The following is a 27,419-nucleotide window of genomic DNA, read 5'->3' as shown; positions in this document are numbered from 1 at the left end:
AAAACTACAATGAGGTATCGCCTCACACCAGTTAGAATGGGCATCATGAGAAAATCTACAAACAACAAATGCTGGAGAGGGTTTGGAGAAAAGGGAACCCTCCTGCACTGTTGGTGGGAATGTAAATTGATACAGCCACTATGGAGAACAGTATGGAGGTTCCTTAAAAAACTAAAAATAGAATTATCATATGATCCAGCAATCTCACTCCTGGGCATATACCCAGACAAAACCATAATTCAAAAAGACACATGCACCCCAATGTTCATTGCAGCATTATTTACAATAGCCAGGTCATGGATGCAACCTAAATGCCCATTGACAGACGAAGTGGTACATATATACAATGGAATATTACTCAGCCATAAAAAGGAACGAAATTGGGTCATTTGTAGAGACATGGCTGGATCTAGAGACTGTCATACAGAGTGAAGTAAGTCAGAAAGAGAAAAACAAATATCGTATATTAACGCATATATGTGGAACCTAGAAAAATGATACAGATGAACCGGTTTGCAGGGCAGAAATTGAGACAAAGATGTAGAGAACAAACGTATGGACACCAAGGGGGGAAAGCGGCGGGGTGGGGTTGGTGGTGGTGGTGGTGGTGTGATGAATTGGGAGATAGGGATTGACATGTATACACTGATGTGTATAAAATGGGTGACTAATAAGAACCTGCTGTATAAAAAAATAAATAAAATTCAAAAAAAAGAAATAGCATCTGTGAAATTGAGGGTGTGTGTTAGGTGTGGAGTCAATTTCCTCTCTGTGAAATGAGACCGAGAAGGTAGAACCAACCAACCAACAAACCAACCAACCAAGCAACCATCTGCGAGTTATGTTTTTTGCATTTCTGATCTCAGGTCTGAGAGTCAGAATATCACCCCTGCTCTCTCTCCAAATATACCATGATGGATAGTATCTGGATCCAACAGTTTTGGAAAACAGTGTAGCCCCAAGGAATCAAGAGATAGTAAATATTTGAAAACCAAATAATTCCACCTCCCAGAAACATAGCTAAAGCAATCAATCCTAAAGAAAGAAATAGTTCTGTGCTCAGTTGTTCAGAGCAGTGTAATTTAGAAGAGTGGACCACTGAAAACAATGTAAACAACAAACAGAAGAGGGCTACCCAAATAAGCTGTGATACAACAACTTAATTATTTATCAAAAACCATGTAAAAACGCAGAGGAATGATTTTTTTTTTTTTGCGGTACGCAGACCTCTCACTGTTGTGGCCTCTCCCGTTGCGGAGCACAGGCTCCGGACGCGCAGGCTCAGCGGCCATGGCTCACGGGCCTAGCTGCTCCGCGGCATGTGGGATCTTCCCGGACCGGGGCACAAACCCGTGTCCCCTGCATCGGCAGGCGGACTCTCAACCACTGCGCCACCAGGGAAGCCCCAGAGGAATGATTTTTGAAGCGATGTAATGAGAGAGAAAAGACCGTAAAATTTTATATGCAGTCTGGCTATACTTTCATAGAGGTGCCAAAACAAACCCATAAACCAATACACAAGAAAGGAAGGCTGGAAAGAAATGGATTTTCTGTTCAACACCATTTTGTCTTGGATATGGGGCTATGGAGTGGAAGTCTACTTTTTTCCACCTTTTGGTATTTTCTGGATCATTGCTAATGACCTGAAAGCAGCCTCTCTCTCTAATAATATACAGAGAAATGATAACAGAGAGCTAGGGTAGCCCCAGCTGATGGCAGCAAAATGTGTCTAGACATTTAATTACAGGAAAACAAGTACTGAATAAATTGACACGGCATTAACAGAGAGCCTCACAGACACTGGAACATTGATCTCTGTGTTTGATTTGGTTTCTGAAGATGTGGGAGGAGGAGGTGAGCTTTCAAATGGACTCTAAAAGCGACGTTTGTTTCCTGGCATTGAACCAGGTCAAACCGGATTCCAATCCCAGATGTAAATACTTGAAAGTTGAAAGTAGGTCAGCACAGTCAAGGAGCTCAGGGCACGTGTCGTCAACACAAAGTGAAATTTCTCGACTCATCCCAAGACATAGGAGGAAAGGGAAGCTTGGAGTCAGGAAGCCCGGAATTCCTGGAAGGCCAGGAAAGAGGATGTTCTGAGGCTTGGCTGCCCAGGGATTCAAATTCTAAGCTATGAGTCTGCACAGTTGCGTGATTTTTGCAAATGAAGATCTGCTCGTTCATTTCCGGCCACTGTGGCTACTACAAAGCACTACAAAGGCAGCTGCGTAGCTGAAACAGAAATCACACGGCCACACTGCAGAAAATATTGACCATCTGGCCCTTTGCGGAAAAAGTTTGCTGAACACTGATCTAGGCTTTCCAAGCCTTGAAACCACGGATCGGTCCTATCTTCCTAATGACACAACAGTGACCCATGTGCATCCACGTCCAGAGTGCAGTCTTTACAGAAAGCGCGAAAACCCTGGTTTGGTGGAGCCACTCTTTGCAGCAGACACTGTTTCCTTTCCTGGTAACACGTAGGCAGCACTGGAGGCGCGTGTTTCTCCAGAGCCAGCATTTGCAGTCTACACACACACACACACACACACACACACACAATTGAATATTACTCAGCCATAAAAAAAGAATGAAATAATGCCACTTGCAGCAACATGGATAGACCTAGAGAATATTATGTTAGTAAAGTCAGACAGAGAAAGAAAAATACTATATGATGTCACTTATATGTGGAATCTAAAAAATAATATGAGTCTATATACAAAACAGAAACAGACTCACAGACATAGAAAACTAATTTATGGTTACCAAAGGGGAAAGGGAGCAGGGGAGAGATAAATTAGGAGGAGTATGGGATTAACAGATACAAACTACTATACATAAAAGAGATAAGGAACAAGGATTTACTGTATAGCACAGGAAATTATACCCAATAGCTTGTAACAACCTATAATGGAACATAATCTGCAAAAAACTCAAATCAGTATGCTGTACACCTGAAACGAAGACAATATTGTATATCAAATATGCTTCAATTTTAAAAAAAGCTGTCTATCTTCCCCACATCCCCATAAGGATTCGAGCTCCCTAAATACAGAGCTTCGTGTCTATTTTGATCACTGAGATATGTGACATGATACAGCAACGGTCATTCTAATTTTACAAAAGGGGAAACGAAGGCACAGAGAGATTTAAGGAACCTGCCCAGAGTCACACCGATGATAAACAGCAGAGGTGGGAGTTCAACCCCATTGGGAACTGTCCCAGAGCCCGTGGCCTTCTGACTTCTGCCCCCACTATAATTTCATGCAGGGCTTGGCACATAATAAATGCTTAGCAGGCATTTATTATGCCTGCCAATGCAAGCATAATAAATAACAGAAGGCAAGCTCTTCTGTTGTCAGTATTGATATGATTCTCCCCAGATTTGGTTCTGTCTCACTACTGCACGCGCTCACAGCCCTACTGCAGCTTTTAACTAAAGCATTAATTGTAGGGTTTCACAAGCAGGAGGGAGATGCCCGACACCAAAGGGCATCTCCTGCATATCCCATTCAGATGAAGTTCAAAAACAGACAAAGCTAATCTCTGCTGATAGATGTCAAACAGCGGTTACCCTCTGGGGGTTATTAACTGGGAAGGGGCACGAGGGAACTTTCTGGGGGCTGGGAATGGTCCGTATTGTGATCTGGGTGCTGGTCCCGTGTGTGTTTACATAGGTGAAGACTCATGGAGCCGTATGTTAAGTTTAGTGCAGTTTGCCATATTAAGCTATTCATCCATTTTAAAAAAGGTAAAAGGAAGGAGAAGATAACTAATAAGGACCTCTGTATAGCACAGGGAACTCTACTCGGTACCCTGTAATGACCTATATGGGAAAAGAATCTAAAAAAAGAGTGGATATGTGTGTATGTATAACTGATTCACTTTGCCATACACCTGTGAACCAGGTGTACTGATTTGTAAATCAATTATACTCTAATAAAAAAATTTTTTAAAGATGATCATAACAATTTAAAACATAAAAAAGGGTGAAAGGAAGGAGAAAAGGAATATCAAGAAAACCCAGGTCCCTTCCTCCAAAATCAATTGCATAATTTTAGTTCAGGACTCTCTCCAAGTAACTGTAAGCTCTGAGATGGCAAGAACCACACGCTGGATGCCCTGTATCCCCACCATGGCACAGCACCTGGCACAGACAACATCAATAAATATTCACTGAAGGAATGAATAAATGGACTGATCAATGCCCCGTCCGTGCAGCAGTTTGCTTGTTGCAAAGGTGCTACTGCAGTATCTCCCCTCCTGCACATCCTGTCTCTGTGACCTTGCTCCCCCCTCAGGAGGTAGGGGTCTGTCTCTACAACCTATTGAATCTGGAAAGGCTACTGTGGCTACTTTGACCAAAACAGTATGGCACGTTAGGGAGAACAGTTTGGCTGTTTCTTCAAAAGGTACACAGAGAATTACCATATGACCCAGCAATTCCACGCCTAGGTAAATACCCCAAAGAACTGAAAGCAGCAACTCAAACAGATACTTGTAAACCAGTGTTCATAGCAGCACTATTCACAGTAGTCAAAAAGTGGAAACAACCCAAGTGTCCATCAACAGATAAATGGATAAAGAAAATATGGTCTATCTATACAACAGAATATGAATCAGCCATAAAAAAGAATGAAGTACTCATACATGCTACGACATGGATGAACCTTGAAAACATCATGCTCAGTGAAAGGAGTCAAGTAAAGGACAGATAGCATATGATTCCACTTATTTGAAATGTCTAGGAGAGGCAAATTCATAAAGACAAAAAGTTGATTAGAGGTTACCAGTTGCTGGGGGGAGGAGAGAAAAGGGAATTACTGCTTATTGGTTACAGAGTTTCTGTTTGGGGGGGATGAAAAGGTTTTGGAACTAGATAGTGGTGATGGTTGCACAGCAATGTGAATGTAATTAATGTCACTGAATTGTACTTTTAAAACTGTCTAAAATGTCAAATTTCACATTATATATATTTTACCACAATTAAAAAACACTAATAATGTAATATTCCCAAACTCATTGAATTGTGAAATGAATGTGTGAATTGTATGGCATGTGAATTATATCTTAATGGAGCCTCCAGGAAACAAACCAAAACAATATGGCGGAAGTGATGCCGTGCCAGTTCCAGGCAGAGCCCCTTCCTACCTCTTGGAAGCAGCCTCCATGGAAGCAAACGGACTTCTCTGAGACTTCCGAGCCATGCATGAGAAGCCCAAGTCACAGGGAGAGGTTCTGGAGGCTGAGAGCTGTGCAGAGAGAAAGGCCAGAAGCACCACAGGGCCAGGCCTGGGAGGGAAGTAGTGCTTCGGACACCCAGCCCAGTCAAGTCTTGGGATGACTCCCATCCCGTCTGCACCTGACCCACCACTGTATGAGAGACCCACAGCCAGAACCGCCCAGCTGAGCCCAGCCAACCCACAGAAGTTGGGGAGAGAATGATCAATTGTTGTATTAACCACACTCAGTTTGAGAGGCTCTGTCCACGTCTCAGCACTTTTGGAGCTAGTCTGACGGAGGGAGAGCCCTGGTGAGGAAGGGCGGAAGGAAAGCACACAAGCCCTATGTCACGATGCTGCAATTCAAATATTGGCTCTTCTAGTCAATACCTGCTTAGTGCCATCTCTTTGAACCTCAGTTTCCTTAAAACCTGGGCACACCTCATTTCTCAGGTGGTTCTAGGGAGAGAAGATGTATCTGGGACACTGTCCCATTCTGCCTACCTCTTGGCTCTCCTCGCTCAGAGACCATGATGGGGTCGCCTGTAGGGGCCCTGGGGGGAGGGGACTGAAGGTACCTCCCGGCTGTGGACTCAGCCGCTTCCATTCCCCCTCGGGCAGACCGGGCCGGAGGCCTCGCGCCTCCAGAGGGAGCGTGGCCCTGCTGACACCTTGATTTTGGACTTCGGGCCTCCAGCACCGTGAGAGAATAAATTTCTGTTGTTTCAAGACACCCAGTTTGTGATACTTTGTTACGACAACATCCTCTCAATGAATGTTTCTGACAGTCATGACAGATAGGCACTGTTCTCACCACCTCCAATTCACAAATTGTCGGCTCCTCCCATTTAAAATTTACACACGAGGAAAGGAAGGCTCAAGCTCGTATGCTCATCACTCGGGCTGGGATCTGAACCCAGGCACTGATGCCACTCCCTCAGGTCCTGACATCATTCCAGACATTTCCAGGACATCCCCTCTCTCTGTTTCCACCCGAATCCAAGCCACCTCCAAGTCACAGCAGCTTTCCCTGGGGCCGTGTTCAATCCACATTCCATGGGGCAGCCAAAGCAGACCAATGTCACTCCCTGGTTAATAGCCTACCAATGGTGTCTGATTGCAAAGACAATAAAACGCAACCTTCTCGTTACAACCTCAAAGTCCCTGGACCTGGGTCCTGCCATGTACTTCCTGTACAGAGCCCCGCCCACCCACCCCACCCCCCAACATACTTCCCTGTCTCTGAATGGGTGGCACGTTCCACAGCTCAGAAATCACACTTTCAGAGAGGGCTTCCAGACTCCACTACTTCACCTTGCCAGATTTTATGTTCGTTGAGGCCCTTCACAGTTTCCCATTTGTTCATTGATGCATTCGTCTCCCTGCCCCGGAATGCAAGCTCCTCTTCACCTCTGTTTCACCGTGGACATGAAATAATAATTTATGTGTTGAATGTTGCTAAGTCCTTGGGATGTGGACACCTCTGGGAATGGGGGCAGCATGCTGACTTTGTAGGAGGAAAAACCAAAATCAACAAATGATTGGGAATTCCCTGGTGGTCCAGTGGTTGGGACTCAGTGCTTTCACTGCCAGGGCCAGGGTTCGATCCCTGGCTGGGGAACTGAGATCTTGCAGCTTTGTGAGGCCAAAAAAAAAAGAGCGAGAACAAATGATTCCTCAACCTAGGCAGATTTCTCCTGGGGAAGTAGGTGACCTTGGGTCAGCTGGGACAGGCCAGTCCAAGACCAGTGTTCCTTAGGTCTGCCCCCAGGGCAGCCGGCTGCTGGGAACACTCCCCCGTCTCTCCTGTGACAGTCCCATCAGCCGGTCAGCATCTGCAGATGAGAAGGGCTGCCCAGGCCTCAGGGACACAGTCAGATTGCTGACTCCCCAAATTCCCAAGAGTCCTCAAGGTAGAGAGCAGCCTTCTCCCCGGGAGTCCCCCTGCACAGTCACACCAGCCCTGCTGTGTGCCCAGAAACCTGGGCAGAACAGAAGGCAGCAATAGGACCCCGAATAACATGGGGGCTATGGGCACGAGCTGAGCACGGAGACCTGGGTTCATGTGCCGGCTGTGCCTTGTGCGATGGCTGCCGTCTTGGGTAAGTCACAAAACGAGAGAGAAATAACCAGGACGGGCAGATTTCGGGCCAATAACTAAGGAAGCTCCTCGTGTTGGAGTGGGTTCGACTCCAGAGGCTGGGCGTCTTCTCATCTAGAATGCAGGAGAGGAGTTTCAAGCATCACGGTTAGACTGGATCAGCTCAGAGATTCCTCCTGGTCCCAGGTTCTGAGATTCTGTGCCCTGTTGGACTGTCCACTCCCCTGGGTCCACTGCCCAAGGAATGACGGGTGTCCTGGGGCAAACTGCTCTGGTTGGTTATCACCAGTAAGTACCCTGTGTCTCTCTGTCGCCACGAGTGCTGTTTGTTTTGAGACAAAACACCACTCCATCACGTGGAAGACTTCTTCCCATTTAGTGGATAAGAAAACCAAGGCAAAGAAAGCTGAAGCGCCCTTTTGTGGACCAGGCTTTATCTCTACTCTCTGCTCTCTGATCACTGATGCATTTAAACATCTCGTGATGCAACGGCAGAGCCATTTTGCAGATGGGGAGACAGATTCACAGAAGGTTAAGTAAAACTCACCCCCCCTTCTTGTATCGAATAAGTTGACAGTTGGGGTTTGAACCCATATCTGTCTGGCTGCCTGGCTTTTCTGCAGAATCACGAGCATGGCGCTATGGGGTGATTCTACAGGTGCGGAGAAATGCAATCTCTACCATCATTTGGCTCCTGCAGAAAATGAAAAGTACACCAAGTCACCGGCCTCTTATCGCAGCCACTATGAACCATCTGCCTCTCATTCTGGTCTTTTAACAGAAATCTCCGAGGAGTTCTCCTGTCTCTCATCCAATGCCAAGTCAAGTGCAGAGATGTCTTGTAGACTCAGCAACTTTCCCCAATAACCATGTGGCGTCAACATGCCATTCTTCTTTCCAAAGGACATCCCCAAGCAAACCTGGGACTCTTCATTTCACAGATCTGAAGAGATGCAGAAAAAAGAGCTCACGGAGATATGGGCTCTGGTCAGACCAGGCTGGATGCCGGTGTTTCTGGTACCAGCTCGGCTCCCGGGCTCAGCGGCTCCCAGGCTCAGCGGCTCCCACAGAACACCGTCTACTGGGCCTTGTGTTCATGTGAGGAAATACGTGGGGAGCCGGAAGGAGGTCAGGGATGCACAGCGTGTGTGTGGAGAAGGGGGCATGGAGCTCTGGGGGACTCGCCCCCGAGAGCCCCCAGTTGGAACTCTGTCAGGATGAGGTGGCCTCCCCGAGTTTCCTTTTCCTTCTCTGCCCGTGAGTGCCTGACCGGACATGGGCCGAGACCAGCTTTCTAAAGTTACTCCAGGGATGGCTCAGCCTTCGGGGTGCACCTGTCACGGCCAAGTCCACTATTCCACCGGAAGCTCTTCTTTTAGCAAAGTGGCAGTGGCAACTGGGCATCTCAAATTTAAAACTTTCAGAGCTGGATAAAGACCTCAGAGATCTTGTCCAACCCTCCCATTTAACAGAGTAAAAAAACAAGGCCCAGACAAGACAAGCAATCTGTCTGATACCTCATCAAATGTGATTATTAACCCCATTTTACAGAAGAGGCACAGACGCTAACTAACTTGCCCAAGTTTTCCACTGTTCAATTGGGCAACGTAGCAAAACCCCACACAAAAGGCGAGAGTTTGCACAGCTGCTCATCCTCCAGGATAAACACGCAGGATCTCACCCGGACACGTGCGGTGACCCCGGGCACACGTGTTTAGTAGCTTCGGCACAAATGCATTCATGTGCTGCGTTCCCACGAGAAGGAAAAGAATATAATATGGCAAGTGTCCTGAGTTTCAGGCCCCCATGGGGGGATTTTTCTCTTAACCCCCTATCAACACAGGGGTGAACTGGCAGTACTGGAAATGCCCTGGATCCAGAATGGTGGGTTTTAAAATTGTGGGAATTCCCTGGCGGTCCAGTGGTTAGGGCTTGGCGCTTCCACGGCAGGAGGAGGCCCGGGTTCAATCCCTGGTCAGGGAACTAAGATCCCGCAAGCCGCACCGTACAGCCAAAAAAAAAAAAAAAAAACCCATCTTGAGCTGAACATCACGAGGTCAGCTGCCGCCTCCTTCTTGGATGTTATCTAAAGCATTTTACTGACTCCAATGCAGAGCCTAGGCCATGCCATCCTAGCAGAAGAAACACCCAGAGACCCGGTAAGAACCAGTCCCAAGGCACAATGTGTCAGAGAGAGGGGCGTCCCCTTACAGAAACTTCCCAAGAAAACCTTCAAAAGGGGGTGGAAAGGCGTGCTCTCAAGCAGGGTCTCCCAGCCTCAGCACTATTGACTTTTTGAGCCAGCCAATTTTTTGCTGTATGTGGGTTGGGGGCTGTCCTGTGCGCTGCAGGATGGTAACAGCGTCCCTGGCCTCTGCCTACTAAATGCCAGTACTATCCCCTCCACCAGCTGTGACAACTCAAAATGGTTTCAGACCTTGCCAAAGGTCCCCTGTGGGGCCACAACTGCCCCACAGAAAATCCCCTACTCTTAAACAGGCACATGAAAAGATGCTCAACATCGCTAATTAACAGAGAAATGCCAATCAAAACTATGTCTGCCCCAAGGGGATTCCTGACCACTGACAGACAAATGCAGCAGGTCAGGCGACTCAGTTCAAATCCCAACTCCCGCAGTCAGTTTCTGGGAGTTGGTGCAAGTTTTGTTAATAGCCCCTCATCTGTAAAATGGGTCTGAAATCCCGTCCCAGGGTTGTTATGGGGTCCCAACAGAGGGTAATTGCAGCACTCAGCACACTGCCGTGCAGAGAAGGTGCTCAGTAAACAGAAGTGTCAGCCAATACGGGGAGCGCGGCTTGCAAAGGGAGGGAATAAGGGAAATCCGTAGTCTGTTCCCACCCCCACCCACCAGCATACCCCACTGTGGAGGGGAAAGCCAATCCTTGTTCCAAAACTATACCATCTCTCCAGGCTCTGAGACCTCTCTGAAGCTCCTGGCTTCTTCATTCTCTTGCCAGCAAATTCCTGCCTTGAAAACCCACAAGGAACACAACAGATGCCCAGATTCATGAAAACATCATCAATCTTGTCGGCCCTGTCTGGATTTCCCATCCTGAAACAGGGACGGACCCATTTGATGAGATTTTAAGTGCTGGTGTAGATATAGCTCTCTCCCCCTCCCCCAGTTCTGTAAAACCCCAGCAGACGTATATCTTGACATATTAAAACCTTCTCAATTATTCTACTCAGTGCAGAAAGAACCAAAACCCCATGCTGGCTACCAAATTGAAAAAGCAGAGCCAAGGGCAGAATGAGGGGTCTTAGGCCTGGGTATTCATCAGTTCAGTTCAGGGCACAGATCTGGGGATATTTTAAAATCCAGACTCAGCGTTGGAACTCTGCAGGTGAAATTCCTGAAGAATCTCACCCACTATTTTGAAAAGGAAAAAAAAGTACCATTCAAGTTTAGAAAATAAAATTCATAGAGAGCTGAAAACTGTCATGTTTGCCCCTTGGAAGCTGTGTGGTCTTAGGCAAGTGACTTGAGCTCTCTGAGCTGCTGTTTTCTCATCTGTGGGGTGATGAGTAGAGATGATGATGAATGAAGAGGAATGGCTCAAGTCCATGGCGCAGGGCCTGGCATCCCACAAATGCCCAGCAGGCAGGATACACTCTCCAGGCTGGGGAGAGAAGGGTTCCAGACCTGATATGGAGCTGGGCAGATGCTGCTGCCGGCAGAACTCGGGCTGCCTGCAAGGAAAAACTGTCACTTCCAGGAAAACCCAGACGCTCAGTGCCAGGAACTGTGGGATGAGGCTATAGGACCCATGTGTTACTACAGAGGTTGTCACACAGATTCTCCTGCAAAGAAGCAACTCTAGCTGCACTGAGAAGGTGCTTGGAACTGCCCTTAATCTGGAATATTCCTGTTCTTTTCTTAGGGTAGTTGTTCTTGGTATAAAAACCAGCTCTTGAATGTGCTTCAAAAGCCTTGAGGTCTGGATCCTCTGACCTTTCCCATCTTCACGCACCGCAACTTCCCCTTCTCTCTAGGTTCTGCCACTTGGATCTAGTGTCCATCTGTGTAGGTTTCTGTGCCAGAGACTTTGCAGTTGCTGTTCCCACTGTCCCCAATGCTTTCCCCTTGTTTCTGATTTCTATTTCCTACTAACCCTCAATTTTGATTCATGACACACCTCCTCTGGGAAGCCTTCCCTGATCTCTCTCCCACCAGATCAAACCTCCCCCGAGCCCCTGCCCACTCCATGCACACTCAGCCCCACATACCTCCCTCTTTGTGGCACCCCATTTATAGGACACCTCTGTTGTATAATAATTTGGGTCATGTCTGGTCACTTATAAAACTGTAAACTTCTTTAAGCTGTGCCTATGCTTAGGATCATACATCCATAAATTATACCGTTATTGAATTGTTAGTAAAAGTGTTGATTGGTTCAGCCTCTTTAGAGGCAATCTGGAATGTTCCATCATATTCTAAGGCTACAGTGGTTAAGACAATGTGGTGTGGGGCAAAGAAACACACTTCACAAATGAAATAGAGAACAGAAAAACAGACTTACACTTATATGAATGCTTGATTTCCTATAAAGAGTCAGTGATATTGGGTCAATGGGATTATCCATATGGAAAGAAAAATTTATCATGATCCTGCCTCATTCGATACGTAAAAGTCAACCCCAGGCAGACTACAGAGATAAATATGAAACGTAAAATGTGAAAGCTACTAGAAAATAGAGGGGGCAATATGAATGACTTTAAATTTCTTAAATATAACACAAAAAGCCTCAACCATTAAAAAAGATGAATATGAAATATGTAAAAATTAAAAATTCCAATAACCGAAAGTCACCATTGAAAACTAAGTCACGCCACAGAGTAGAAGATACATAACATATAACTGGCAAAGGGATCACTATTCAGCATGATTAAATAACTCCTACAAAGCTATAAGAAAAAGAAAATGGACAAGTCCAAAGCTATAAGAAAAAGAAAACAGACAAGAGGGCTTCCCTGGTGGCACAGTGGTTAGCAGGGGACACGGGTTCGAGCCCTGGTCCGGGAAGATCCCACATGTCGCGAAGCAACTAAGCCCATGCTCCACAACTACTGAGCCTGTGTTCTAGAGCCCGCGAGCCACAACTACTGAGTCCACGTGCGTAGAACCCGTGCTCTGCACGCAACAAGAGAAGCCACCGCAATGAGAAGCCTGCGCACTGCAACGAAGAGTAGCCCCCGCTCACCGCAACTAGAGAAAGCCCGTGCGCAGCAACGAAGACCCAATGAAGCCAAAAATAAAACAAACAAACAAAAAACCCCACAACTACTCCAACTACCCCTGGAATGGCTAAAGTATAATAGCGAGTCGAGGTGCTGGACCTGGAAAGGGTATGGAGGAAGTGGAACCCTCATACACACTGCTGGTGGAGTCTAAAACACTTTGTTCTAGAATGTTCATGGCAACACAATTTATAGTAGTCTTGCTATGGACTGAATTATGTCTCACATGTCCAGTTTCTGGCCCTTCCTACCTCTGTGAACTTGGCCAAGAAACTTAAAACTCTCTGATTCTGTTTCCATGTCCACAGAAAGGTCAACCCCATCTGAATTACTGAGAGCATTAAATGAGATAATCCAAATAGAGCCCAGTGCCTGGCAGGTAGAAAGCATTCAACCACTCACCCTTATCATCCAATCTAATAACCACCAATACGCTGTTTCAAAGGGCAGTATTGTTGCCATTTTACAGATGAACAAACTGAGACCCAGAAGTCACAACCTCCAGGGCGCTCAGGGGGCCAGCAACACAGCTGCTTTCCAAATACAGGACTTCTTCCTTGACCCCCATAGGAGGGTCTAAGAAACAGACCCCCCCACAAGCCCACAGCAGGACATTGAGGGGTTGCACAGGGTCGAATCTATCAATTACGCAAATGATCCGAGTTGCTGGTGGGCGGCTGCTGCTGGAAGTGCTTTGGGCTTTCTCCACCCACCACCAGCTTTATTCAGCATTTTTGACTTTCGAACCATGCTTTCTCATTTGCTGTGGCAGCTGGTCCTCCCAAACTCTGCTGTGATCATCAAGGGATAAAACATTATTATTCCTATTGATGGATGAGTAAACTGAGGCCAGCAAGAGCAGTGGGCATACCCAGAGGCATCCGTGTGGCTTAGTGTTAGACAGCAGGGGTCGGGGTCTGTAAGCCTGGGTTTCTCTCTAGACTTGCTGCTTTTACTATGAGAGCCCGGGAGTCAGTCATCCATTCTGAGCCTCCATTTCCTACCTCTGTAACCTGATCAGTCTTTCCTCCTTAGGTTGTTGTGAGCAATGGGACGAACAAAATACACATAAAACCCTCAGAATAGCCCTAGCACCCACCAAATTCTCAGCAAATATGAGTTGCCACTGTTTATGGGTCATTGCATTCGGATGGGCAGAGCCTGAGTTGAAACTCCGTCCAGGGTCCTCTGAATGTTTCCTCTTGTCCCTCTAGCTTATCATTATCCTGGCAGCCCAACCCTGGATCGCTCCTGGACGCTGTCCCCAGGTCAGAACGTCCATGCTCTTCTGTGTGTGGCTCTTCTTTGAGTCTTGCTTTCAGCCCCTGGGAGGACTGTGCACTTAGGGCTGGGGCAGGATGCCAAGCATGCAAATTCGCATGCAGGCAGTAATTTGCACAAATGCTCCTTGGTGTGCTCATTTCCAGCCTGTCCCCAGAATGGCACTTGCAAAGCCAGCAGAGAGCTATTTACAGCTCTGGGCAAAGAGGGGAGGCAGACTCTGATCTTACGCAGGAAAGCCCTGCTGAGGTGACGGCTTGCTCTTTTGGCTGCTTTAAGAGGCTGTTTGGCTAATCTTACCCTGAAGGAGCTTCGAGGTCCTGAAAGCTTTTGCTAGAAGGCCAGTGATCCACCCCAGGGATTGTCTGATTCCCTCAGGGAACCCACACTCAAAGGGAGGGGAGCAGTGTCCCTGACTCCCACCAATAGCTGCCAGTGGACTCTAAACATCTCGAGGAAGGGATACAGGAGGCCTGTGAAAACCATGGACAGCTCTAGCCTCTCCGACGTTGCTCTAGATGAGGGGTTGACAAACTGTGGTTGGGGGGGGCATCTGGCCCCCCAGCCTGTTTTTGTAGATAAAGCTTTATTAGCACACAGATTCGTCCATTCATTTACATTTCACGGTACAGTTTGAGCAGTTGCGATCGTAACTGTGTGGCCCACAAAGCCTCAAATATTTACTACCAGCCCTTTAAAGAAAATATTTGCCGAGCCCTACTCTGCGTGAAGCCCCCACCATCTCATCTTTTAACAGGCTTCTCTGTCTGCTCCTTCTACAACCAGTCCACTCTCCACGAATCTTCCAGAAGGATATTGCTCAAGTGCTAATCAAATCAGGTCACCTCCTTGTTTAAAACTCTTGCAGGTTCCCCAGGGGTCTCTAGGTCAAGTCTGAACTCATTATCTAGGGTCACCAGGCTGTCCATGATCTGGCCCCCCTGCAGCTTCCCTCTCCTTGCCCATCCACCCTGGGTGGGCTCCGCCATATGCCTCCCCCATCCTCTGAACATTGGTTTTATAGAAAAAAAAAATTTCATCTCAATGGAAAACTATGCATTGTTTACATACAACGCGAACTTTTAAGATATCTGATTCTAGCCCTGTTCATTATCTTCGAGATATTTTTTTCAACTCTTTGTAAGTTGTAGGAATCTGATAGAGAAGCCAATTCTGTCTTGTCCAACCATTTTATTTTGTCTCCGTTTGTAATGCATTTAAGCATTCCTTGACTCTGTAGACAATTGTGCTTTATTTGACTTCCTTTGAACCAGTTCCAACATCTGCTTGGTTCTCTCATTGAATGAGCTTAATAAAATCACTGACAAGTGTTTGTTTTTGCATCTGTATTTGGAACCATGATTTTATTCTCCCCCCCCGCACCTTTTTCCTGAAGATTTTCTTTTAACAGTTTTCCATGATGTCTCTGAGCCCCTGTTCATGTTCTATCTGTTGAGAATATCTTTCCTGGCTTTTCTGATTTTTCCTCCTGAAATTTCCTTCCCAGCATCCCCAGGGACAGGGAACCTCTTCCTTCTCTGAGCTCTGACCACTATCCACTCCCCCACACACACCTGGCACTCATCTCTCTGAATGGTTGTTTATAGGCCTGTCCCCTGACAGCTAGCCTAGAAGATCCTCTGGTGTAGTAGCTGGGTGTTCATCCCTTCCTCACCATGCACACACGCACACACACACCACTAGTTCTGTCAGGACACACGGAAGTTGTGCAATAAATGGGCACACTCACAGGAATGAATGAATGCAGATGGCTAGACTGCCCACCTAGACAGAAGCCACTAAGAGGGAGACCTTGTATTCCTTGTTAATACCACACACGTGATGCCGATGTCTGCATCTACGAAGTACTCAATAAATACTTGTTGAATAAATGGCAAGATAGCACTTCAGCCCCTGTTTCTGGTCTACTTTTGAATCATCTCCCAGCTCTCCACGTTTGAAAAGCAAACCTAGTAGCCTCAGAATGCTACCCTCCCACCCCATATTTTCATGTGTCACCACCATGGTGCTTCAACTGCTCCCCTCTAAGGAATGGATGGCCATCTCTCTGTTCTGCCTCACAGTCTTCATTTGATCTTGAGCGAGACGCTGCCCCTCCGGTTTTCCAGTGGGTAAAGCAAGGTCAGTTTAGCCATTCCAAGAGATAAAATACATCAGGCAAAGAGATGAATGGCCAGTAACGCGCTAATGATGTTCCAGCCCAGACACCACGTACAGTGTAACAGATGCCGTCAATATAACACATCAGCAAAGTTGCAAGGGATTAGCTCTGAGTTGTGAGGGTTATAGAGACGGCCTAGGACAGGCTTCCCAAACTACTTGAATGTGCACATGAACCCCCCATCCCACCAGGATAGTGTTAAAATGTAGACTGCATTTTGTAGGCCTGAGGGTGTCCCAAGAGCCTGAATTTCTAACCAGTTCCCCAGTGATGTCATGCCTCTGGGCACTGGACTACACTTGGGTAGCAGGGTTGTAGGGGTGCTAGGACATGGTGGGTTCCGGCTTTGAAGGAATTCTCAATGCCGTGGCTGAGCGACAGATGTCCAGCATGTTGCTGACAGTCCAAAGCAATAAATGTTAGCACCCAAGTGGGAGGTGCTGGTAGTTAAGACTGTGAGACCTCCTAGGATGGACAGGCTGGCGGAGGTGGGAGAAGTCTGGTGCAGGGTTCCCAAGGGACATGGAAACTGGGTTGGGAGCATTCTGCGGGGCCGGTGATTCAACATAATTCTGGTGGTGGGACCGCAATTCTGGTGGTGGGGCCCATCAATCTTTGTTTTAACACACCCTCCAGGGGATTCTGATGCTCAAGTGTGAGAACCATTGCGCTGGGCAGAAAGGGGTAGAATATTCCAGTCGAAAGAAGAGTGTTTTGTTTCACATATTAGAGTTTCAGGCACATGTCCAAACCCCGTAAATTGCATTCATTATTTCATCCATCCATCCATCCATCCATCCCCCCATCCAACATCCAACAAATAAGTCCTGAATGCCCACTATGTACCCTGTTAGGCACAAGAGATATGACTGAAGTTGTAGATACACACAACTGTCTAAGCCTCTAAACCAATGATTCTCAGCCAGGGGACAAGTGGCCCCCCAGGGGACATTTGGCAATGTCTGGAGACATTTTTGGTTGTGACAACTTGAGGGGAAGTATGCTACTGTCACCGAGTGGAGTAAAACCCAGAAATGCTGTTAAACATCCTATAGTGCAGGGACAGCACCCCCAAACGCACCCCAGCAATGGCACTAGTGCTGTCAAGAAACTTTGCTCTAAACTGGGAGCCCCTTGTGACCTAAACGGGAAGGAAATCCCAAAAAGAGGGGATATATGTATATGTATAGCTGATTCACTTTGCTGTACAGTAGAAACTAACACAAAGTAACTATACTCCAATAAAAATTAATAAAAATAAATAAATAAACTGGGAGCCCCTTGTGGGCAGGAACTATATTGTAGTCACCTTGACATCCCGTGACCCCCAGTCAGTCAGTGCCTGACCCCCAGGAGCTGAGCAAATGTTTAAATGCAAGAGGAAATGGCAACACAAAGATATACTTAGGTATATAAAGAAGTCTTACAACAGCAACAAAAAGACAAACGACCCAATTCAAAAATGGGCAAAGGACTTGAATGAACCTTTCTCCAAAGAAGATATACAAATGGGCAACCAGCACATGAAAAGATGCTCAGCATCACTAATCATTAGAGAAACGCAAATCAAAACCACAATGAGACACCACTTCACATCCACTAGGATGACAATAATACATTGTAATAACAGTAATCAGAAAATAACGTGTTGATAAAATTGTGGAAAAATTGGAACCCTCACACATTGCTGGTGGGAATGTAAAATGGTGTAGTTTGGCATTTCCTCAAAAGGTTAAGCAAAAAATTACTATATGACCCAGCAGTTCCACTTCCCAAAGAATTGAAAACAGATCTGTGAACCAAAAGTTGTACATACATGCCCAGAGCTGCAGCATTTACAACTGTCAAAAGTTGGAAACCCAAATGTCCATCAACTGACAGATGGATAAACAAACTGTGGTATATCCATGCGATAGAATATTATTTAGCCATAAAAAGGAACGAAGTACTGATACATGCTACAACGTGGAGAAGCCAGACCCAACAGGCCACATATTGGATGATGCCATTTATATGAAATATTCAGAATAGACAAATCTATTGAATCAAAAAAGAGATTAGTGGTTGCCAGGGGCTGGGGGAAGGGAGAGTGACAAGGGTTCCTTTCGAGGTGATAAAGGAGTTCTGGAACTAGAGAGTGGTGAGAGATGCGCAACACTGTGGATGTACTTAATGTCACTGAAGTGTACACTTTAAAATGATTAGAATGGCAAATTTTATGCTATATGTATTGCACAATAAATGCTCGTCCAGTCTCTACTGTGTGCCAGGAAAGGTGCTCTGCACTTGGGACAGGAGGGAATGAGACCTGACTGTATGATCTCTACTCCCCAGGGATACAGAAGGGGAGAAAAGCCAGCAAACAGTCATGGACCCAAGGAGGCCTCAGATGTAAGTGCTGGGAGTTCCGAGGAAAAATCAGTCTCCAGGCTGGGGCCAGGGAGGGTCAGGGAGGGAGCTTTTGAAGAAGGAGGGCAATTTGCCCTTGGGGAGTCAAGCCCACTATGGAAAGAATGTGTGACTAGAGGCCATATCATGCTAGGCCATTCCGGGGATGGGTAAGACAATTTAATGCCTGAGACGCCTGGGCTAGTCAGACACAAGGGAGAGGGAGGAGTGCAGACACCTTTAGAAACCCCTCCCGGACTTTCTGCAGGGATGCAGTGGAGGGAGGGGGGTTGGTGATTCAGCCTGGGCGTTCTTGAAGCCCTCAGGCTCCCACGAGGCTTTTTTCCCCTGCATCCTGGCAAGGGGGGCTGGCAAGCAGACAGAGATGGAGAGAGCCAGCGCTCACATTACTTAAGGGGGACCAGGTACCAGGTGTTTGAACCGGGTTTCAGCTAATCCTCAGAGTAACCCAGAGGTAGGTTCTACCATTGCCTCCCTCCCTCTTCCTTCCTTCCTTCCTTCCTTCCTTCCTTCCTTCCTTCCTTCCTTCCTCCCTCCCTCCCTCCCTCCCTCCCTCCCTCCCTCCCTCCCTCACTCCCTCCCTTCCTCCCTCACTCCCTCCCTTCCTTCCTCCATCACTCCCTCCCTCACTCCCTCCCTCACTCCCTCTGGTCAGTGTGACCTCAAGACCCATTGGGATGCTGGTAGAAAGAATCCGCTGTGGCCAGGGCAGAGGCTCGGCCTGTGGACGTGAGGCTTCAGATTCCTGTCTCCTGGCCCCAGAACTCTTAGGAAGCTCAAAGGCCTGAGTTTCAGCCACTGGCAGCTTCTGGCCTGACCACTTCCCAGGAGAGAGGGACCAGGGTGTGCAGGAATGTCCAGTCCTCAGACCCCGCCCGCCACACTGACCTGGGGGCCAGGCAGCTGAAAGAGCCCCAGCCTGGGCTGTAGAACTCGGGCTACAGTCCCCCTGTCATCCTTCCTGGCTGAGGGACCCTGAGCAAGCCTCAACCTCTGGAGACTGTGCTTGGCTCATCTGTAATGCACAGGAAGCTGGCTAGAGGATTCCTTTTCTTCTCCTTCCCCCTGGATAGATTCATTTATCAGATCAGCAGTTCTCAAGGGGGGAGGGTTTTGCCGCCCCCCTCCAGAGGACATCTGACAATGCTTGGAGATGATTTTAGTTGTCATAAATGGAAATGGTTGCAAGTGACTTTACTGGGTAGAGGGCAGGGATGCTGCTAGACATCCTACAGTGCACAGGACAGCCCCCTGCCCCCCGCAACAGAGAGTGATCCGGCCCCAAATGGCAACACTGCTGAGGATAAGAAACCCTGCTCTAGACCTCTCTCTTATCTGATGCCTGCCCCCCAACAAACCCAATTCAAAGATAAGGAAACTGAGGCTCAGAGAGGTGGATGATCTGTCCAAGGTCCCCCGTCAGCAGTAATGGGAGTAGACTCCCGGCTCCATCTGACTTTAGGGTCCGCGGTGCGTTCCAAACACTGTACGGTCTCTCTGGGAAGACATCACCCTTGTCTCCAAACAGGGGCCGACTGTTCACTGCCTTTACCCCTGACAGATTATCTACACTGCGAGTCGTAAGTTTTACCTAAAAGCACAACCTCCCTACCCAGGTTTAGAGGTTTTATGACTTGTAATCATAATCACTGCTTCCACCCACTTGCCCTGTGCCATGCACTTTACAAAGATTAACTCATTTTACCCTGATAAGGACACTGAGGGAACTGAGTCACAGAGAATTTAATAATTCCTCCAAGAAACATACTAAGTAGCAGATTTGGGCTCTAGACCCTGATAAGAGGGGTTCAGAGACCCATCTCTCAACCCCCATGCACTACAGTTCTCCCTCATACTCTGAACTTTCACCTTGGCACCTTGGACTTGGATCCCTGCTCTAAATTGGAGCACAATAGCCAACCCCTTAGCTGGAGGCAGGGGGAGTTTCTGCCTCAAGACCCTCCCATTTGTAGGGACCTGGTTGCTGTTGACCCAGTGGGCTGGTGGGCATCCAATGCCTCAGGAAAAGGAGCAGGCTCTAAGCTGGGGTGGGACACTGCGGCAGGGAACTCGGGGTCGGAGGGAAAAGGCAGGGATCGAGGTGGCGGGGCCCTGGAGGGAGGGGCCGTGACTTCCAGTTCTGGGGGGGAGCTCTGCCCAAAGTGCCTGGAGCAAGCCTCACCTGCAACAGATATTCCTGCAGCAGCGTCGGCTCCAGACTATTGCAACTGATCTCATTTGCTATCCTGAGTCCATTTGTATTCTGGCAAGCCTAGATTTGGCAGTGGGCTCAGTAAAAAGATCCCAAGGGCTGAGTGGTGAAGTGCAAGGCCCTGGGAATGGATCTACAAGGTGGCTTGTTGGGGGGCGGCGCTGGGTTCCAGCTCTGTCTGCTCCTAGCTGCGTGACATTGGCAGAGCCTCTGTACCACCTCTGGTAAGTGGGGACCACAGTGCCCAGAAGTCCCGGTTCTAAATATGAGGACAAGAGGTAGTGTCCAGGACCCCGGCAGCCCAGGAGTCCCGGAGAGGCTGTGACCAGCTTCGCTACCCACTGGCTAGGTGACCTTGAGCAAGTCTCTTCCCCTCCTTGTGCCTCTCTTTGCTCAACTGTCAAATGAAGGAGCAAGATCTTTGATCTGGAGTCCCTGGGAGGTCTAAGGACTCCCGACTTGGCCATTTTTCTCTCTCCAGGGCTGACCTCTTTGGGCGTCCAGGACACACGCTTCTCCTACTCCACCTCTAGGGTGAACTCCAAAGAGCAAAGCAAAGCTCCTTGCCTTTCTCTCCCCTGCCTCCCACCCCCATCCTGGCCTGCCAGATTACAGCGGTGCCCAGCCCCGCTCAGGTCACCAACATCCTGTCCCTTAGTCCAGCTTCACTGAAGCCAGCCCAACGGATGGTTCCTGCAGCATCTCCCCTGGCCAAGGACCTAGGGAATTCCACCAGGCAATGCCCACAGGAGCTGGGGGAGGGGCAGCCCCAGGGAGCAAATTGGGGCCCTTCTGTCTGCACTGACACCCTCTTCTCTAGAAGAGGGGTTGGCCTGCCTCAGGGGAGGATATTCTGAACACAGTCCTTTGTGTGTGTGTGTGTGTGTGTGTGTGTGTGTGTGTGTGTGTGTGTGTTGGCGGGGGGTGGTCCCTGCTGGTCCTGCTGCCTCAGAGCCCATCTCTGTTGGCAGTTTGGAGGCTCCTGGAATGATCTCTAGGCTCAGGATCCCAGCTTTAAGAGTTTCAGTCTTACTAAACCTCATCCTCTGGCCTTACCTCTGGCCAGGGTGGGTGAGGAAAGGTAAGATGGAATTAGGTGGGAAGGATGGGACTGGGAGTGGTGGATGGGGGCGGGGGGGGGGTGTTAGTGGGATGGGGTTTGTGTAAAAGGGTTACAGAGGGGTGGATTGAGGTGGGTGACTGGTCCAGACTGGTGACCAGACCCTGGCCCTGTTTCTGAGTGTGAAAACCCCTTCTGTTACATCTTGACTGGAGAAAGAGGGGAAATCCCCCAAATGCCTTCAGTGTGGAGGTGTCTGAGGCAACCAACCTTCCTCTCTCTCTTACGGATGGGGGGGTGGGAGGAGGTAGGTAATCATCCACCTTTGAAGGCAAATCACAGAGTCCAGTTTCTGAGTTGGGGGGCCCAGGGAGGTCTGTATCGCGTTTGAGGGTGACATGCAGAATCTCTGGAGAGGGATATCCTTCTCTTAGGGAGGGGCTTATTTCCCCTCCTGGAGGAAACACACCGTTATCTATGAGCTGAGAAGGCTGGGTGGGGAGAAGAATCCAAACTTAGTTTTTTAGGGAAGGGGAAGGGGCATGGGTCTCCAAAGAGATCAAGGGGCCCTAGATACCTGGGGAGGCTGGAACCCACTTTGAGGGGGCACGTTCCATTCCAAGGGGTAAAGTAGGAAGAGGAATCCTATCTCTAGAGCCGGGGGCCAGGAAGGAAAGGCCCATTTCTGAAGGGAAAAGGAAACTATTTTGCTCTCTGGGAGGTGAGAGACCCTCTCTTTTCGGGGGGGGGGCGGGGGACCCGCGTCTCGGGAAGATGAGGGCTCCGTCTCTGTGAGAAGATGCCCCGTTTTTGCTCCCTGGGGCAGGGCCGAAGGATTCCGTCTCAGCTCCCGCGGAAGGGCTCGTCTCACGCGACCCGGCGCCAGGTCCTTACCTCCAGGCCCCTGCTCCAACGTTCGGACTCCGACCTGCCAGGCACCGACTTGAGGGATCCGCGCCCTGAGCTCCGGTTCCTCCCGGTCTCTGCCCAGCTTCCCCCAGCGACTCGCCGGGCTCCGTGGCTCCGCCGAGAGGCTCTGGCCAATCAGCGCTGCCGGTTCCGGCCCTCGCTCGCACCGCCGCCAATCAGCGCGTCCGCCACGGGCCACCGCCCCCGGGAGGGAGGGGAAGGAGGGACGGGGGCACAGTCCGGCCTCCGGGGGCGGAAGAACTGGGGACCTGGAGGAGGGACTGCGAGGGCCGGGAGCGAGGGTCCGGGCTGTGGCGGCTGCCGCGAGGAGCCCCCACCAAGCCTATCTGATGCGGGGGTGGGGAGCCCGTCTTTAAAAGCGGGGTGGCTCTATAGTTTGATTTCACCTAGACTTTAATTACCCCCTGACCATTTTCTGGACCCTCGCGGCTGCGGGCTAGTGTAGCTGCCCCATCTGCACCCTGCGGCCCGGATTCCGGGCTCTGGAAACCTAGATTCGGAGTCAGACAAGGTTCCGTATGAAAGGGAGGGGAAAGAGCATCGAGCCCTCCCCCGCCTACACGTACCCCCCACCCCACCCCCCTCACGTACTCCCCCCCGACCCTTGCAGGTGCTCAGGGCCCTCTCATTCTCTGCCCTAAGAGCTGTCATTCACTTAACACCTCCTAGCCCATCAACTCCCAAAGACGAATAGCTAGTGCATCGTGGGGGCAATGCAAAGATCACTGGACTAGGAGTCCATGGTTCATTCTGCACGATCTAGGGCAGGTCACTCCGCCTCCCTGATACTCAATGTCCTCAATAGTAAGTGGAGACAGCTGTGATAGTACCTCCTTCATGGGCATAAGAGGGGTGGTAGATGTGATAAAGGTGCTTTTATAAAAATTAAAATGCTGTATGAAAACTAGTTAATACTAAAGTGTGAATGACTGATAGCCCGGTATCTTTCTAAAGGTATTTAGAAAGAGGATGCGTTCATTCAATGGTAAAATCAAAACACAAGAAACTACCCATCAGAACAACATGAGATGACCAAGTGCTCATAATGAATGGATGAATGGGGATTCCAGAACTTAAAAGGCCAAGGAAGAATACAGCTTGGGTTTTCCCACTCAGCATGATCAGGTAACTATTTCCTTAGTCTGCTGGAATCTTGCAAAACCCTGAGGTCCTTCCTTCCTGCCTTCCATGAATCCAGGCTGCCCTATCTCTGATTAGGTGAGCAGGACTATAGTCCTCGGAATTAAGATAAATATAAAGCAAACAAATACATTTTAAAACCGCCAAACAGGGACTTCCCTGGTGGTGCAGTGGATAAGACTCCACGCTCCTAATGCGAGGGGCCTGGGTTCGATACCTAGTCAGGGAACTAGATTCCACATGCATACTTCAACTAAGGAGCCCACCTGCCACAACTAAGACCTCATGCAACCAAATAAATAAATATTTAAAAAAAAAACAACTCAAACAAACCACCTGCCCCCTAGTGTGGTCTGTGACTGTAGGGACCAAAAGAAATAATAAGAGTAACACAAAGGAATAGACAAAATATAATTGATCCACAGTTCTACTAAAACTGAGCTTTGCCAGTCTCTTTGGTATGTTAATCCTGTCACCCTGCAGAACTTTATGAGGCCTGGGGTATAAATCGAGCAATTTTTCCTTAAAACCTAAGCCACACAGGTAATCCCTTTTATTGCCCAAGACACACTCAAAGAAATAAAATGATCAGTAAATATGGGAGGAAATAAAGTTTGTCAAAGAAAGGCAAATTAAAGAGATGGAAAATTTCATCTACAAAAATGGCCTCATTTTTATTATAATTACAATTATTTGTGGAGGTTTCAAGGTAGTGGACAATTTCATAAATTGCTGTTGGGAGTATCAATGTTCAAAGCCTTTCTGGAAAGAAACTGAGTACTCTTATTTAAAAAAATCTTAAAAATGAGCTTACCCTTTGAACTAGCAGTTAAACCTCTATGAATTTAACCTAAAACAATGAATGATGCATAAGTTTAGTGATAAAGTGATTTACTGTCACTTTGTTTCTTGTAGCAAAAAACTGGAAACAACTTAAATGTACAACAGGGACTCAGAAGGGACATCTGTTACATGATACCGAATGCCTCCAATAAAGCATAGATGTTGAATATTGAATGGTATGGAACTGAATAAAACATAGTATTGGATGTTGAATGGTTGACTCAAAATATTAAGTGAGTAAAAGATATTCACCTAAAAAGTTTATTTGGTGTTGTTCTATTTTTGGTAAATTTATATAAATAGATTTATATAAATCTATAGCACAGATAAATCAGTGCTATCCAATAGAACTTTCTGTGATGGTGGAAATGTTCTTATCTGTGCTGTTCAATATGGTAGCCACCAGCCATAGGTAGGTATGGAACACTTGACATGTCACTAGTCGAATGAGAAACTGAATTTTAAAATATTATCTAATTTTATTATTTATTAATTTAGGCTGTGCTGCACGACTTGTGGGATCTTAGTTTCCCCAACCAGGGATCAAACCTGGGCCCTCGGCAGTGAAAGCATTCATTCTAACCACTGGACCGCCCTGGAATTCCCTAATTTTAGTTTTAAGTTAAATAGTCACACATGGCTAGTGGCTATCACACTGGACAGCACCAATATAGATGATAGAAGATAGATAGATGATAGATAGATAGATAGACAGGCCGAAAAAATAAATGCCCAGAAGTAGTTCCCTCTTTATGTTGAAATTGTGGATGATTATAATTTTACTTTATCTGCATGTCACCAATTTCTAATTATTCTATAATGAATATATATTGCTTCTGTACTGAGAAAAAAATATTTAAAATGAAAAACAAAAGGCAAAAGTCTAAGTCAAAGGCAACCCACCATCTGTTTATATGACCTGCAAGCTAGGATATAAAATAGGTTTTACATTTTTAATGGTAGAAAAAAGTCAAAAGAAGAAGAATATTTTGTATCTCAAGAAAATTGTGTAAAATTCAAATTTCGTTGTGCCTAAAGTTTTACTGGAACACAGCCATTCCCACCCACTTCTGCATGTCTGTGGCTGTCTTTGTGCTACCACAGCAGAGCTGAGGACTACTGGCGACAGAGACCACACAGCCTGCAAAGCCAAACATATTCACCATCTGGCGTTTTTAGAAAAGTTTGCCAGGCCCTGGTCTAAGGCAGTCAGGGGAGACAAAGTGTGTGGAGTCATCTTCATCTGTTCATTCATTCATGCGTCTGTGTACGAAGCATCCACTGTGGGTTAGGCCCTGGTGCTGGGCATCCAAGGAGGTGCTGCGTTGTTTCTGGTTCAGGGAGGGTGTGAGAGGGATATTCAGAGCGAGGGGCTTTGCAAGGTGGTTCTCAAATAGCTTCATTGTAACACTTATGAAGAAAACTGTCAGCAGGTAGAGAAAGCCCTGCTCACATTAGCATTTTTTTTGCTTGCATTTTCCTCAGCTCTGAGGCTTTCCTGTGGGGCTGCAGGTGTCTTCCAGGGGATGCTGAGAATGTCTTCCAGAGGCTGGCTGAGGCCCAGGATGGGAACTCCTGCCAGAAAAGCAGCTCTGCCTGTGAGGGTTCCCACTGCACCTCCTGAGAGGAGAAATGAGGACAATGGAGCCTGAGGCTCTTGGGGCTCTGAGCAGGAAAGACCCTCAGCAATCAGCAACTCACTGTACAGAAAACGAAACTGAGGCTCAGAGATGAGGATGAACTTGCCCAGAGACAGATTAAAATGTGTGCCTTATTTCTGAGGTCTGTGCTTTCCATACTCCCTGCTCACAAACTAATAAAGGGGTGTCATAGAGGGCATTTGGGTATAAGGGAAAGGGGACCAGTTTGGGACTTGATATTGATTTCCAGTTTCACCTTCCAGTGGCCATGTGACACTGGACAAATCATTTACCCCTTCTCAGCCTCTGTGTTTTCATCTGTAAACTGGGTAATTAAAGTATCTACCACAAGATCCACATGTAAAAGAATGAAGTTGGACCTTTACTTCACACCATATAAAAAATTAACTCATAATGGATCAAAGACCTAAATACATCTTAAAACTATAAAACTCTTAGAAGCAAACAAAGGATGATGTTCCCAGGGTGGGAGCAGGTACGTCGGCCATGATGGCCAGAGGTCGCCTGGAAGGCTGGGACATAAGTGGACGCCTGAATGCAAGCCTGGATGGGATTTCCTTGCACTGATTCCCATGCATTTTGTTCCTTCCGCTGGGCTCCTGGAAGACCCAGGGCTGCCTGCAACTTTCCTTACCTGAAGGACAGGTAAAACGGGGACAGCGTGGGGAGGTGTGCCACAACCAACAGAAGGAGTTGCCACATCTGCTATGTCACAGACATGCTTTATTCTGCTGCCTTTGCGATGTCTGGGCCCCTCAGAGCCAGCCCGAAAGAGACATGACAGTGCAGTTACCCTGGTAGCTCCGGACACGCTGAAACATCAGGGGAACTGTGTCATTCCCTAGAGCCCCCCACCGCCCCATGCCCTGCAGAGCTTCCCTGAGGCAGGAAATGCACAAGGCACCCCCTGAGAACAATCATCGTGCTCAAATGTCAACAGTGCCCAAGCTGAGAAACCTAGTACTAGGTGATGTTTATGTCGTTCCCGGAATATGGAAGGAACGTATTGTGTACGAGGTCCCTTCCTCCTGTGGCTGGAGACGTCCTCCTATTCATCCCAATTCTTCTTGGCGGATACATACAAGGGCATGTCTGGGGGTCAGATGGAGGGGTGTG

At 47.8% G+C, this 27,419-nt stretch overlaps 1 protein-coding gene across 1 annotated transcript in view; it reads right to left on the bottom strand.

Moving 5' to 3' along the window:
* Nucleotides 1-22,749, bottom strand: part of ABAT (4-aminobutyrate aminotransferase) — a 91,541-nt gene extending 68,792 nt beyond the window's left edge. Inside the window, exon 1 of the mRNA XM_029220427.1 lies at nucleotides 22,624-22,749. The gene's annotated coding sequence lies outside the window, so the exon portion shown is untranslated. The remainder of the gene's footprint in view (nucleotides 1-22,623) is intronic.
* Between the last annotated feature and the right edge of the window lie 4,670 nt (nucleotides 22,750-27,419).

This window comes from Monodon monoceros, unplaced genomic scaffold (assembly GCF_005190385.1).
Source record: "Monodon monoceros isolate NGI ecotype Baffin Bay Population unplaced genomic scaffold, NGI_Narwhal_1 Super_Scaffold_13, whole genome shotgun sequence".
NCBI lineage: Eukaryota > Metazoa > Chordata > Mammalia > Artiodactyla > Monodontidae > Monodon > Monodon monoceros.
This window is presented reverse-complemented; position numbering and strand designations above follow the sequence as displayed.